The sequence below is a fragment of the Mus caroli genome, chromosome 11, assembly GCF_900094665.2.
Source record: "Mus caroli chromosome 11, CAROLI_EIJ_v1.1, whole genome shotgun sequence".
Lineage (NCBI taxonomy): Eukaryota > Metazoa > Chordata > Mammalia > Rodentia > Muridae > Mus > Mus caroli.
Window position 1 is genome coordinate 109029163 of NC_034580.1, and position 15245 is coordinate 109044407.

A 15245-nucleotide genomic window follows, 5' to 3' on the forward strand; every position below is an offset into this window, starting at 1 on the left:
ACACACACACACACACACACACACACACACACGGCACTCATAGATGGTCACCCTCCCCAGTGAGCCACCAAAAGTCTCTTCTAAAATACATACAGAGCTACACAGCTGGTGCCCAGTCTACTGAACTGGGAGGTTTTCCCTAGCCAAATAATAGGGGACAAAATAAAAATATAACCACTTCACTTTGGGATTTCTCCTTGGCCAGCAAAGATAACTTGCCAAAGGTTTTTTTTTTTTTTTTTTTTTAGTTTCCAGAGAGGGGGAGGGAGGACTTCAGGATCAGGATGAGTTACCTGATGAGAAACTTGCAGCTGACCATCCCATGCCAACACTCCCCCCAAACTGCAATGATAATAACCCACAAGGCTCTTCCCATCAAAGCTGGTGCAGACCCCCGTCTTCTGTTTGCTCAGACCCCTGCTCTCCAGCACAAAGTCTTTATTGGTCTCCCTGCAGGGGTGAAAATAAAGGGGGTTTTGTGCTCCTCCTGTCCCCCCTCCCTCTGCTGGCTGAGAGAGTTTATCTGACATTGCAGGAGTCTTTGTAAACTGAATGTCCCAGGATAAGCGGTCCCTTAAGAGTCCCTTGGCCTGGGACAGAGGGACCCTCTCCAGAGGAGAATAGGGAGCTTGTTCCAATGTGCTTTTAATAGGGGGGGCGGGGTGTCCCCAGGACAGGCCTCCAGCACGCTCACAGAAGGGTCTCTGTCCCAGGGCTACAATGGAGGGAATTCTTAAAGACAGGGATGTTGAAGGGGGGGGGGTGAAGTTTTTCCTAAGGGGAGGGGAGGGAAGTTGGAGGGAAAAGGGGGAGGAACGGCAGTCCTTCTCATGGCCAGAACAATCCAGGCTGTAACAAGGCCTCTCTATGCCTCAGGAGCAACTGAATGAATGGCTGGGCCTTAGCAGCTTCACAGAGCAGAATTCTCCTGGCATCCGGGTCTCCTGTCAGCACAAGATCTGCGTCCCAAATCCAGGATGTGAGCTACCAGCACACCAGAAAAAAAAAAGTCTTTCTTGCAAGGAGGGGAACCTTGGTTACCTTGTCTTAAGCAGGCACCCTCCAAAGGCCACAAGAGTTCAAATATCCACCCAGGGAAAGGATGGACGCGGTACCCACTAAATCTTTAAATAAACAGTGTTCCCGAGCGGTTGTTCTGTATTTTCACTCTGTTGACGTGGGTCTTCCTGGAGTGAGGTGTCCACTCGGATCAGCCCCAGCAATCCCCAGCCTTGTCCGTGGCCTGCAGGAAGCAGCTAAGGAAAGCAGAGACACCTTCAATGTCCACGCTAACCAAAGAGGCATAGATAGAGTCACCAGGTTCTGAGAAGATAAAGCAGCCCAAGGCTATGCTGTGATGTCACAGCAAAGGACAGGGCTGGGACCAGGGCTGACCAGGACTTTGTAGATAGAAACAAAACATGGAGGATAGAAGCCTGAGGATTCTGGGACCAGCCACATGGACCAGCATCCTATGTGGAAAATCAATGGAGCAGCTTTTGCAGTTGGATGCATCGGGCAGCAACAAAACCAGAGAACACATACCTATGGTTCCATGAAAGAGAGGAGCCAAGGCACATGAAACAGTGGTGGTGGTGGTGGTGGTGGCGGTGGTACACACGGCTACAGGCCATCAAGAAGAGGAATTCTGGGTGCCAAAGAAAACTTTGCAAAAATAAAAAGCCAATCCTGGATGAGTTTATCCTGGTCCTTGGATGAAAATATCGGCCTCCAGTTCACCGTCATTGCTGAGACTCACTAACTTAATGGATAAAGAGGAGGCGGGAGATGTAGCAGAGGAAGGACCCAGGCAAGGTCCTGGGCTGGCGCTAGCCACTGCAGACCCCCAACACTTATGAGCTAGAAGGTGCCACCTGGCTTCCTCCCCCCACACCTCACCCCAGCCACTCAAGCCGACACATCCCCAGGCTGGCTATTCGTCTCACCTACCTTCCATACTGAAGTCCACACACTGCCTTTACACAAGTCACCTCACCAAAGCCCATGGAAACCACAGCCCAAATTCTACACTTCCTAGAGAAAAACCCCAGAGGGAATTGGGCCTTCTAGTTAGAAAATGAAAACTTTCTTCCCCCAATTAAATCCAGCAACATGAGAGCACAGATGTGCCCCGGTCCAAGCAGAGAGAACCACGGAGCTGACTTTTTCAAATCACAGAATGTCTAAGGTCGGGGTGGTAGGGGCTGGGGAGATGGTTCAGATGGCTGCACTGGCTGCCCAAACCCAGTGATCAGAGTTTGATGCCAGGAACCCAGGTAGAAAGCCGGATGCTGTGGTGTTTCTCTGTAACCCCAACACTCCTACAGCGACAGACACACTGACAGGAGAACGGGATGTGAGCTCACACAAGTGGTGTAGTGGTAGAAACAAGAGAAATTCTGCCTCAAAAGCAAGGGGCAAGGAGAGTTGTCCTCCGACCTTCATATGCATGCACACATACACACCTGCACACACTCATCTGCAGGTACACACACACACCTATACACACAATGTACACACACACATCTACATACTACCTGCACACTGTCCTCTGACCTTCATATGCACATACACACAGGCACACATTTGCACACATCTGCACGCACACACAATCTACACACACATCATCTATACACATCTGCACACACCTGCACACACACACATAGGAAAACCTAAATATTTTTTTAATCAGTAGAAGGAAGGATTTAAGTCCACCTACTACAGTGAACGATGCCTTCTTCAACCCCAATCTTCCCTCAACCTCAAGGTCCCGGGACTTCCATTCTCCACCCTCCCAGCCACGTCAATTAAAGAGTATGCTATACAAAGGACCAGCTACATGATGGCAGGAAGGGGGTGCAGCTCAGACAAGGAAGAGCATCTCAGCAACCTGTCAGAAGGTGATGTTGCATGGCTCCCCCTAGTTCTAGGCATAGCATCCAAAGAGTGGACCCAAGCAATAGGTCTACCCTGTAAGTTAAGCTTTGGGTTCCAGAAAAGCAGCATTATCACTCTCCCCATGGACTGACCCTGAGAACCCCTTGACACTAGGTCCATCTGCTTCCTCATCAGCCCATGGAAGCACACAGCCCACCCTCACAAGCCTTCTTAACTGAGGATGCAGGGAAAACCCTCTCAGGATCGTCTTTGTAAATGCCTAACGGGACAGCAGTTTGACCAATCCAGGCTTCCATATCATTCACTGGGTTTCCGTATCATTCACAATGCTGAGGCATGCTTTGGGCATGGGCACTGTCTAAAGCAAACAGGGGTAGGACGGTGTTGTGGGGATATACTAGTTGGTTTTTTGTTTTTTTTTTTTTTTTTTTGGTTTTTTTTTTGGAGGGGTTGTTTGTTTTGGTTTTTCCAGACAGGGTTTCTCTGTATAGCTCTGGCTGTCCAGGAACTCACTTTGTAGACTAGGCTGGCCTTGAACTCAGAAATCCGCCTGCCTCTGCCTCCCGAGTGCTGGGATTAAAGCCATGCGAAGACAGACCTGTCTCCATCTGATCCAGACTCTGTCACAGCAAGCTTGACAATGCCTCCCATTTATTGGTAGCTCCCCAAACCATGCCACGCCCCATGGGAGGGATAAGGGGGAGAACAAATGGAAGGAATAGAAGTGAGGGGACACCTCGAACCCCTGGAGTGCCCAATGAGAGCTCCTTATGGGTTGACCCAGTAATGAACCTTGTGGCTTGTATATCCATTATTTCGACACTGGCCATACTGTCTCAGCTACAGAAGGGAAAGTCATCTATTTCCAATGGACTCTGAGAGGGTGAAAGAAACACTGTTCTTTTTTTTTTTAATTTTTAATATTTTTATTACATATTTTCCTCAATTACATTTCCAATGCTATCCCAAAAGTCCCCCATAGCGCCCCCCACTTCCCTACCCACCCATTCCCATTCTTTTGGCCCTGGCATTCCCCTATATTGGGGCATATAAAGTTTGCAAGTCCAATGGGCCTCTCTTTCCATTGATGGCCGACTAGGCCAGAAACACTGTTCTAAGAAGACAAACTACACCCATTGACACATGATGCAAATTCATTTGATTTGTGTCTTCTAGAACTTTCCAAAAGGATACACATCTACAAGCATGCAGCTAAAGGCTTTGTCACCGACCAGCCAAGTGACTCAGACGAGTGACAAAAGCTCCTGGAGCCTCAGTTTCCTCTTCTGGTAAATGGAACAACCTGCTTTCCTCCCAGATACCTTCAATACCTAAGAATCACACCCTCTTCTCCCCCTCCCCCCTTAAGAAAACAACCCCTACTCAAGTTGCAGACAGAAATAATCTATCCATGATGGTGAGATGCCCCCCCACCCCCAGTGGTAAATGAGGACAGCTGACAGCCCCTCCCAGGGCTGTGTAGCTTCCTTTAAGGGCTCACAGAACCCATGAGCATGAGTCACAGCTTCTCAAAGCCTACCTGTGTAGTGAGGATCAAGTGAGTCCCCCCACCTCCAGCCCCACAGCCTGGAGATCAAAGCCGCCGCTCTCATGCGGAGCGCCTGGGAGATCTCCTTCCAAGTTGGCACATGAACGTGTGAACGAGAAAGAACTGTCTCAATACAGCCACTTGTGCCGAGACGCCTGCGCTGACTCCATGTCTGGCTTCCCTGGGCTCTCAGCTTCCCTGCCAGCTGCCAAACGCACGAGTCTGGCAAGAAGTCTGCCCAAATCCATTGCCCCAGCTCCTGGCTACTGGTTGTGAATGCCAGGAAGGGACAGAAGGCATCTCCCTCAAGGGACACACAGGGGACAATAGCGAGGGCCTGTGGATACTCTCTGTCAGGGAACTGCTTTTTTTCTTTGAAGAAATCCCAGGTAAAGGGTGCCATTCAACGCACCGGGATGCTTCTCTGTGACAACGATGTAGAGGAAAAAGAAGCCAGTCACAGGCGACACATGGCGAGGCTGGATTTAGCAACCCACGAGTCAAACTCCTGACTCCATGGTGGAGCAAAGCAACGTCTCCATGCAGAAACAAGACTGTGGGGTTGGCAGAGGTAGGAGAGGAAGGCACTATTAGAGCGTGTTCACCAGCCAGCTTTCCGTGTGCATCAGCGTGCCTCCAGGCTCACAACAAGCACACCCGAAAAGTGTGCAGGTGCTCAGTCGTGCCCCGATGCCCACGTTGGTCACATCAAGTGTGCATGGGGCATCTCTCCCTGTCTACTTCTGCTTCCATTGCAGAATCCTAGTGGGGTTGGGAAGCCAGGGTGTGAAGCCTGTGACCTTAAAGATTCAGTTGATCATGTGATCCATCTCCTGGCCACAGCTGCAATGGGGAACAGAGGGTGGCCCAGGGTCTGCCCTAATGAGCGTTAACACTAGGAATCTGCAGTCAGGAGGCCCGAGATGCTGCCCTTCTTGCCCCCACCAGGGGTATACCTAACAAGGGAGCTGGATACAGATGTAAAGAATCAGGGGGAAGGAGACCCGCAAATACCCGAAAAGCACAGCCCCCAGACTCAGCAGTTTGAAACCTAGGATCATTTTAAGCTGAGTCAAACCAGTTTCTCTGAAACCCGCAACTAAAAGCCTGTTACCCAGGTAAACACACTCCTTTTATGAACAAAGACTTGAGACCAGAGACCTAGCAAGATAGATCCAGTCATAGAAATGGACAGGTGTTGGCTGGGCAGGACACTGTGTTGAGCTATGACTCCATCTTTAAAGCTGGCAATCCTAAAAATAGTCCCCAAAGAGCCCCAAGACCATGAAGATCAGTGGAAATGAAAAGAAGTCATCTCTGGGCAAGACTAGAGACTGGCCCGTTCTTCCTGCTAGAACCTAGATGATTGGCAGCTGTCTGAGTTGGGGTTTCTATTCCTGCACAAATTCATGAAGAAGAAGCAAGTTGGGGAGGAAAGGGTTTATTCGGCTTACACTTCCATGCTGCTGTTCATCACCAAAGGAAGTCAGGACTGGAACTCAAGCAGGTCAGGAAGCAGGAGCTGATGCAGAGGCCATGGAGTGATGTTCTTTACTGGCTTGCTTCTCCTGGCTTGCTCAGCTTGCTTTCTTATAGAACCCAGGATCACCAGCCCAGGGATGGCACCACCCACAATGGGCCTCCCGCCTTGATCACTAATTGAGAAAATGCCTTACAACTGGATCTCATGGAGACATTTCCTCACCTGACACTCCTTTCTCTGTGATAACTCCAGCTTGTGTCAAGCTGATGCCACCTGGGAAAGCAACAATTAATTGAACCACAGTCTGTGATGCAGATAAAGCCCCTTGGCTGAGTCTGTCTTACAAGTTCAAATGATGCCGTCAGATGGCCAGTGTGACCAGCAAGCCACATGGGCGCCTACAGGTATATCTTTCCCAAGCTGTTGCCTATAAGAAGACATGTTTCTGGGGTGACAAGGGTCTAGAGAAAGGGTTTGAAAAGAGGTGCGCGCGGGGGGGGGTGTTGCCAGTTTCCCTCACAACAAAGAGGAGAAGGGAGGGCCAGGATACAGGAAAGGTACTTAAATAAAGATAAAAACCAACCCTGGAAAGGCCCAAACAGCCCAGTGGTCAGGGTGGGGCGAGAAACCAAGACCAGCTCAGGTCTCTGGTTAACCACATCCCTGGTTTCCACTCAGAAATCTAATTTAACCGCCGAATACCTGAATGCCAAAGTGGGCTTGCCAGAAACCGCAGATCCCCTGAGAATCAATTTAACACACAAACAAGTGTATCTGTCGACAGGCCAAAGAGGAGAGGTCGGGGGCAGAGTTCACCCTGGGAAGAGGTCACTGGGAGTCATTTGCTACGGGAGGTAAACTCCGAGGTGTGGCCTGATTCCTTCCATCATCCCCAAATAGCTCTAAGGACAAGCTCTTGACACCCAAGTCTAAAAGTGAAAAAAATTTAAAAACTCAAATGGCAAAGAACAGCATCCTCAGGCACAAGGTAAGGTACAGAGAGCTGGGAGGCTCGAATATGAGCACAGCCTGTGTGTGCCCCAGGGCTAATGACAGTACTCAATGAAAATGTCTGGTCCCAACTGGAGACTGGATGCAGGCACCGGCTAGCTGATCACAACCCAGAACAGGTGGAACCTTCTGGGCTCGCACAGGAAAACACAAGAAGAAAGGAGATCACCTGAACCCAGCCCTGATCCTGGCTCTCCACGGCTCTGCCCCCAAATCTGACACCTTGCTATAGGGCTCAAGCTCTAAACCACAGGCCACCCAGCTGTACAGGAAAGGGCTCATTAGTAAAAAGTAAAAAGTTTCCATTGAAGCAATGTTCATTCCTGTGTGAAAATTTGAGGCTGTGGGACAAGCAGGAAGAGAGGACTCACCCCAGAGTGCCCCTAAACAGTGAGACCATGCTCTACCTCGCCCTCCAGTCCCCACACCTCCACACCAGACGCTTTCCAAACACCTCCTTCCCCAGCTCTGCCAGGTTGGGAGTTCAGGTCGACAGGTGACTTCTGCTGGGCCTAGGTAAACAGCCTTGGAGGCACTAGTCTGTGCCCGAAGGCCCTCCTCCCTCAGGTGGGATGACAGCCGGCTATCACCAGGCTGAGGGTAATGTCAGATGGGACATGGGCACCAGAGCGCCGGAAAACTGCAGCCCACATAGTAAGACTTCAGGAGTACACTAGGCCACCGAGCCTCGCCATCCAGAGACGGACAACTGCAGGGCAACTCTGCTGTCCCTGGGTTCTTTGGGGGAATTTAACTCCTAATAGAGGTTGCTTCCTCTAGGCTACAAGCACCCCAGAGCACAGGAGGGAGGGAGGGAGGGAGGGGAAGAGAAAGGGGTGTACAGTGTGGACTAGAAAGTGTGCGTGATCAATGGCTAGCAAGGCAAAAGGGTACAGCTACAGGGGAAGGCAGGGTGGATCTTGAATAAAAAAATAAAATTAAACATGAAATCACAACATGATCCAGTCATCCCACTTTTGTTTGCAGACGCAAAGGACTAGAAGCAGGAACCTAGACGAATATTTACACACCCAGAACGGTAACAGCATTATTTACTGTGGCCGGAAGGCCTCAGCAGAAGGAGGTGACATTGGGACTCAGGAAGGAGAAGCAATGGGTACACGTTACTACAGCATGGATAAACGTGAGGGCATCGTGCTAAAGTGACTAGCAATCAGTCAAAGTCGCAGATAGGATAGTAGATGGGTTTCCAGGGTCAGGAAGATGGGCAATGGGGAGTTAGCGCTTCATCAATATGGAGTTTCTCTTAGGGCAAATGCTATCTGCAGAAGTTGGGTGACCACTGAGCAGTGCACAGACCAAGTGCCACAACTGTACATAGAAAAACAGACAAAGACCGTAATTCTTACCTTCTGCATATCTTATAATGATAAAATAATGGATTTTTTAATGAGTTAAGAAGTCAGATCTGCAGACACAACGACAGTCAGTCACCTAACAATTCTGAGCGCCTTCTGAATACAGAGGAAACCCCTAAAAGCCAGCACCCCCCAACACCATTGTCTCTATAAGTAAAGCAGGGCAGATCCCCTCCTGACTTGACTTCTTACTGACACCAAAGACCACAAGAGGCCACATGCAGAGGAACGAAAGGAACAGCAGAAGTGTCTAAGGACACATCCTGTGGGCACTGTCTTTACAGCCTGAAGCAGGGGGAAAACCCACAGTCGAGTGACTGGAAATACGTCTACAGTTGGCTCACAGGGCATGCCCGCTGGAACTTGAGGGCAGACTAGGTTAGTTCTCCCATCCCAGGCTCCCCAGTCCAGTGAAGGCAAAGGATTGATCAATGTAAACAAGGCCAGGAGCCCACTTGTTAGGCAAAAGAAATGGATGTGCAAGAGACACCAAAGATTAGCATCTTCTGAGCTCAGCAGCTCAGAAGGCGGGGTGGGCTCACAGAGCGGAGGGGTTTGATCTATTTCTAGGGTTGCAGAACTCCAGGTCCTCCAAACACAGCCACTTCTGTCTAACCACACACTAAGGCACCTGGATTCGAGACTTCTGTGCGAAAACCTGTAGCAACAAACCAGATCTGGGAGGTGGAGGTGATGATTCACGGCGCAGGAAGGATTCTTGGATGGAAACCTGCTGCCTCAGCATTCTTGCAGGTCGCGGGATTCCTCTGGGCTTTGGGACTTTCACAGAATCCAACAGGAATGGTATTGTATGGGGCTCCCCCCCCCAACCTCCTACCCCCTTACAGAATCAAACAGGAATGGTATCATATGGGACCCCCCCCAGCCCCCTACCCCACCCGAAGCATCACAAACTCAGTCTAGGAAGCTAAGCTTGAGGGATTCTGAACAGAGCACACTTAACCAGCAGCCTGACTGAAGGGAAGGTATTCACAAGGGGGCCAAATGCAATCCTCTTGTGAACCCTGGGCTCTACCACAGCGGTAGCCGGGGCTGCTAGCTGGGTGCGGGGGAAGAAGCAGAAGCAAGAGGATGTATGTTCAAGGCCAGCCTGGGCTACGGCAGGAAGGACCTGTCCTAACATTAAAAGGATAATTTGGCACAGAGGATGCCCACTGACTCCATGGGAACCTTGCTGTTGACATGGTCACAACCCAAGGTCACAGTGGTCTGTGTGGATGCTGTTGCAAAGTAGCCCAGTTGGGGGACACCTTCCAGGCTTCCAGGGCCGCACATATGGGAGAAGGACTGCAGACCTAATGTGTTCCTACACTAAAGAGTTTCCTGTTATGTTCCCGCCCACGGCACAACCGTCTCGCGACGGACAAAGGACACACAAATCTACGGACAAAGGACACACAACTTTGAGAAGTAGCAAAAAACAAAAAACAAACAAAAGAACCAATACCAACAAATGACAAGAACAAAGGAGACTGGAATACAAGAAGCTAAGCCCACAGAGGCTGCCTGGAGGAGGTGGAGCAAAGGGGTCTGCAGCCAGGAAGAAGCAGTTGTTCCCTGTCTTCGAGCTTCTCCTGTATAATCTCCCGGTGAGCACGTAAGAAGCACAGCCCACCCTGCCGCCTCCTGAGCCCTAGACAAATCCAAACAGAACTAAGGTGGGGCAAGCAGGGGACATGGCTAAGCAAGGTCTCCAGGCCGTTCATTCTCAAGCAAGCCACAGTCTGAAGGCACATTGAAGAGGGCTGGGGACAGTCTGAACCAGACCCGGGTAGATCCAGGAAGAGCTGTGGTTCCTTGGGTTGGTGGGGGTGGGGTTCAAGGCTAAGTCCTGAGAGAGAGGGACAAGAGCAAGGATGGAGAGACACCTCCATGCCCATCCTGCGCCCCTGCCCCTCTCCTGTAATACTTTTTGCGATGACCTTCGAGGTTGTGGGCTGGGAACAGGAAATGCCTTGCATCAGGAGGAAGAGCAGAGACTAGAGATCTCTCCCACTACAAACTACAGGGTGACAGGGTGTAGCAGCTGAGGCAGGAGGATTGTTTCGAGGTCAAGGCCAGCCTGGACTACAGAGTGAGACCCTATCCAAAACAAAACAAAACAAAACAAAACCAATCAAACAGTACAGGTGGTGGGGACATTCCGGATCCTCAAAGAAAAATCAAGTCCAACAGCCAGACCCTAGATGTAGGCTCTCCTGGGGCTGAAGGGACCTCCCAACTGCCGAGCCTCACACAGATGTCATCAATGCTCTGTGCAACCAGCCACTCCACACTGGAGAAGCAGAGCTATGCCGGAAGCAGGCAGCCCTACGCCTCATAAGGCGTATGGAGGAGCTGTATGGGGCGAGGAAGCCAGAGAGGCTTCCTGGAGCAAGAGAAAATGAATTTGGTCACCGTAGGACCTTTGCCGGGGAGAGACGACACACGGGCTTCAGCAGGCCAAGAATCAACCTTCTCATACATGATCTTGTACGTGAAGGCCTTCGTCCCCAAAGTCCTTCACACTGGCTCCCCTAGCCCCCGAAGGAAATCTCTTACAGAAAGACGGACTCTCTTAACCACTACTCCCTCAATCCACTCTGAGGCGAGAGCAAGGCTGTCTGTCCCTTTAGCTACGACCAGGAAATGCGGCCTCGGCGAGGTTTGCACGCCAGGGGCCTGACACACCTGCCACTCCTGGGTTGTGAGTCACCTGCGCAAGCACTGCACCACATACTTCTCAACCATGGGGCAGGCTGCTCATGGGCTCCTCTCACGCACACCGGATGTTATCCATCTCCTGCCTCCAGAAACGTGTTGGGACAGATCGGTTTAATAACCCAATTTTCACTCAACAACATGCCTGATGGAAGTTCAATGGAGTTGGGGACGGAGAAATGGTTCTTCCATTTGGTGTCTGGGCCTCCCATGGGGTCCTTGGGGGTGGAGGGTGGGGTGTCCTGATCCTGTTCAGCAGCTGTCAGACAGGATGGGTCAGTGGGGATGGATGGGAGTTGGAGGTGGCCTCTCAATTTCAGGCTTTCTGGGAACAAAAGCCACCCACCTCTTGTGCTGCCTCAGTCTCCATTTTTACAAGATGGCTTTGTAGCACACAGGATGAGTTTGGGCCCCACTCGGGACACCAATGGGGTAATAGGAATCATGGGTCAGAAGCCCCAGATCCTTGTTGGCGCCCGGGGGCCTGATCACTGCACCATGGTGTGTGCCAGATGTTAACATGTGGGGAATCTGGGGAAAAGAGACAGAAGAGGCCGTATTTGCCGCTTTCCTATAAACCTAGATCCGTGCTCAATTCAAAGGTTAGTGTTAAAGCAAAGGCAGCAGTTTAAATCCTGCTGCCTAGCAAACACGGACCTGCGGGGTCACTGAAACAGTCGCTAGCATAATTTGCAGGAGAATTTCAAGCCAATAGTCCTGGAGGTGTTGAACGACTCTTTGGAAGTGGGCAGGCCTGGCAGGCTCAGTGACCTTTTCGTGGTTTTTAGCCCCATGCCTCTGTGTCCCCTCCCTAAGAGAAAGGCTGTGTGAGAGATGAGTGGTGCCCTCTGCCTCTAAACCCTCTTGGAAATGTCTTCCACTTGTAAGGCTTCTCCAACGTTTAATCGACAGACTTACAGAGGACAATCTCTAGAAACTGGTCGAGATGCGTCCTCCCAAGCGCAGAGAAATACTGAGGTACTAAAGGACTCCCCTGCCTTGGCATTTGATTGCTGGGGCTACGTTTGGGAATACCTAAGTATCCAACAGTAGACTGATTGCCAAGCAAAGGATTGCTTGGTGGCTGCAGAATTCAGTAGTGCTACAAGAGTCATAAATGGGGATCGGGGGAGAGGCACATGAACAGGAAACAAAGTCATGAATACTGTGGATTGTACACCCTCAGCCTGACCCTAGAAGAGGCCCTTTGAAACCAGTCTCACTGACCAAGGACCCACAGACGATCTCTCCCGGACCCATTCTCCCCGTCCCCATACAACAAGAAACTACAGAAACGTGCACCTGGCAGGAAGCCTCCAGTCGCCACAATGCTAGATACACAGCACTTCTTACTGGAGAACCATCCAGAACCAGTCTGGGCATACACAAGCACCTGGATGGAACCAGGGGCAGCAGGACCCCAGCTTCTGCAGGACAGCCAAGACTCATAAAACTTCATTTAAAACATTTTTTTTCTTCCTATGCTGCCTAGCCTGCCCTCCTTGACTGAGACCTCAGGGCTCCTGGGCACTTACCAAAGCCAGTCCCTGGCTGAATTGCTTCCTATGTTGGAGGGAGTTCTGGGTGGGAAATGGACCACCACACACACGTTCCAAAACAACACCTCAGGACTGCTGACAGGGGTCGGTGGGGGAGGGGAGAAGAAATCCATATCTGGAAATTGTCCCCAGGAAACCAGGACCAGGGGGAAAGTTCTGGAATTAAGGGTGAGAACCCAGGAGGGAAAAGGAAACAGAGGAACCTGGTGTAATTTAGGGTGGGGAAGCTCTATCATTCACTCAACAAACACCTACTCTCAGACAACCTCGTGACAGGTACCAACCTCCCACTACAACGCAATCCCAAAAGTTCAAGGAGGAGAGAGACCTACTGAGCACCGACTCCTATGATTTACAGTTATGTCTCAAGACCTAAGGCAAAAGTCTTCTTTATCATACAAGTCACACCAAGAGGAGGAGGATGGTAGGTGCAAACACTGGACCAAATTCCTGCCCTGGTAAAATGTACTCACATGGTGGCCAATATACCCATCCCTCCATCAACTCCACAGCAGCCCAGTCCTGAAAATAATGCAGTATCCACCAAGGGCTCCCACCGCTACCCAGCCTCCTGTGGCCTCTTGCAAACACTGCGCCTCAGCAGCCCGCTGCGTGCAATGGGCAGCTTCCTGGAGAGGCATGGCTAGCAAAGCAAAGGGTCCCAAAGGACCAACCCTGCCAAAAGGCAAGTGCCAAGAAGGCAGGCGCTCTCTGTCCTGGCGCGGGGTAACCAATGGCTTATCCTATCCATGCTGCAGGCTGAAGGACAAGACGATGAGCCCAGAACAGCCGCTGACTACAGAGATCTGAGCTAGTAGGGTCCACCTGAGGGTTGCGAAAATGATTTCCCAGACGTCAACTAGAACGAAAATTCCAATCCTTAAACCTTCAAAAACCAACACAACGCTAAAGAAGGGCAAATCAAATCCACAACTGCGCACTGCGGGGAAACTTACCTCCAGGTGGAAGAGCGAGCGGCTGGGAGATGGAAAGACAACCCACGGATGATGGAGACCCGGTCGAGAGTCTTCTAAATCCAGTTGATAAGCACCAAGTAATCCACGTTAGGGGAACCCCAACCCTTTACCCCCCTGTCCATCCAGCGCCCAAAGCCAAAGTGCGGCCACCGCGCCGCGGCCCCGCGTGGGTAGCGCGGAGATTACGCGCTTCGCCTCCCAGGCGGCTGCCGCGCGGTCTCCAGGAGCGGCCCGGCGCCAAGAGCAGCGGGCGGAGGCCACCGAGGGCTCTGACCCGTGCATCCCGCCTCCTCGTACAGCTCTGCGCCTTTCTTCTATGAGCATCGCCAATGCAAACACACAATCCGCGCTAGGAGAAACCCCTATGGCGAATCCAGACTCTCCCATAGAAGCCTCGGGTTTGTAGGTCGGGCAAGGATCCTGTGGTACAGGGAGGACGCTCGCCAGGCAGCAAAGCCCTGGAGGTGCAGAACCACAGCGTACAGCCCGAAACAGAAGAAGTGAACACTTTCTGCGCCACCACTGGGCTCTGTGAGCCGTTGGGCCATGCCAGCCTTTTTATAGAGACGGGTTTGCGGGTGGGCACGGCCAGAGGGCGGAGTAAAGCGGTCGATTGGCCGAGTGGATCCTGGGAGTTGTAGTTCTGTCTTCTTACTCCTTCCGCTCAAGGAGCAATTGGCAAAGGGTAGACTCACCACAGCTACCTCCCTTCGCAAACTTTGTAACGAAGAAAGATTCCATTCTGTTCTGGAATTTATCTCTTCTTCTAGAAGTTATCTCGTTGCCTTAGTTTCTTTTCCGTTGCTGTGATAAAATACTGTCAAAAGCAACTGATACTAAACAACCAGTTAATTTTTGACAAAGGAGACAAAATCATACATTGGATTGCATATTTTCACCTTGTAAATAAATCAATTCAAGGCTGCATGAAAACAAAAAGCTCTGGAAAGCAAAGGAGTCTGTAGAGTTAAGTGACAGCCCACAGAAGGGGGGATCTGTGCCAGCTACAAGGGGTTACTATCTAGAATTTGCAAAGAAACGCAGACATTAAATACCAAAGAGGTGAAACTGCCAATCAAAAATGGGCAGCTGAACTGAATAGACAGAGAGAGAGAGAGAGAGAGAGAGAGAGAAAGGGAAGGGGAAAGCCAAGGAAAGGAAAGGGAACTCAGATGGATAATAAAGGAAATGCAAAATAAAACTCTGATGAGATCCGACCCACCCCAGTGAGATTACTATTGTCGACAAGTCTGTCAGGACGCATTGGAGAAGCTGGGAAGAGGGAGGAGCCCTTACTCACTGTTGGTGGGAGGGGAGTTAAATCAGCCAGTGTGCAGATAGATCAGTTGGTAGAGTTCTCGAAAAGTTGAAAATAGAGCTGCCATATGACCCAAAATTTTACTCCTGGGTATATACCCAGAGAAGTCCATATCCTACCATAGAGTTATTTGCACACACACACACATACACACACACACACACACACACACACACATACACATACACACACATACACACACACATACACATACACACACATACACACACATACACAAACACACATACACATACACACATATATACACACACATATACACACACACACAAACACACATACACACACATACACACATATATACACACACATATACACACACAAACACACAT

At 50.6% G+C, this 15245-nt stretch overlaps 1 long non-coding RNA gene across 1 annotated transcript in view; it reads right to left on the reverse strand.

The window, feature by feature from the left end:
* LOC110306337 overlaps positions 1–14108 on the reverse strand; it is a 153550-nt gene extending 139442 nt beyond the window's left edge. Inside the window, exon 1 of the long non-coding RNA XR_003837980.1 lies at positions 13557–14108. This is a non-coding gene — a long non-coding RNA (uncharacterized LOC110306337). The remainder of the gene's footprint in view (positions 1–13556) is intronic.
* Between the last annotated feature and the right edge of the window lie 1137 nt (positions 14109–15245).